The following is a 401-nucleotide window of genomic DNA, read 5'->3' on the forward strand; positions in this document are numbered from 1 at the left end:
TCATTGCCTTTTCCTTTCCTCATTGGGTGCCGGAGTGGGATATCATTGTTAAAGGAGATGTAAACCCCAAAATTTTGTTTGGCTTTCTATGGCAATTACATTTACGTAGAACTTCCAAAATCTTTGAAATGTTTTAATTTATGTATATCGAACACTTGATTAAAGTTAATATTTATGATTATTTTTAGCATTATTTTTGGGTTTACCTCCTCTTTCCAGAAACAGGCGGATACAGAGCAAACTTTTAGTATATTTGAATGTCATAATATGGTCAAATACGAATGTAGGGGCTCCAAAATGGACACAATAGGGAGAGCAATATTCAGGGTCGGACTGGGGGGTGCAGGGCCCACCGGGGCTTCTGCCTCAGGGGCCCCTGCACCCCCCAATGGCCCCACTGC

Source organism: Xenopus tropicalis, chromosome 4 (genome assembly GCF_000004195.4).
Source record: "Xenopus tropicalis strain Nigerian chromosome 4, UCB_Xtro_10.0, whole genome shotgun sequence".
Classification (NCBI taxonomy): Eukaryota; Metazoa; Chordata; class Amphibia; order Anura; family Pipidae; genus Xenopus; species Xenopus tropicalis.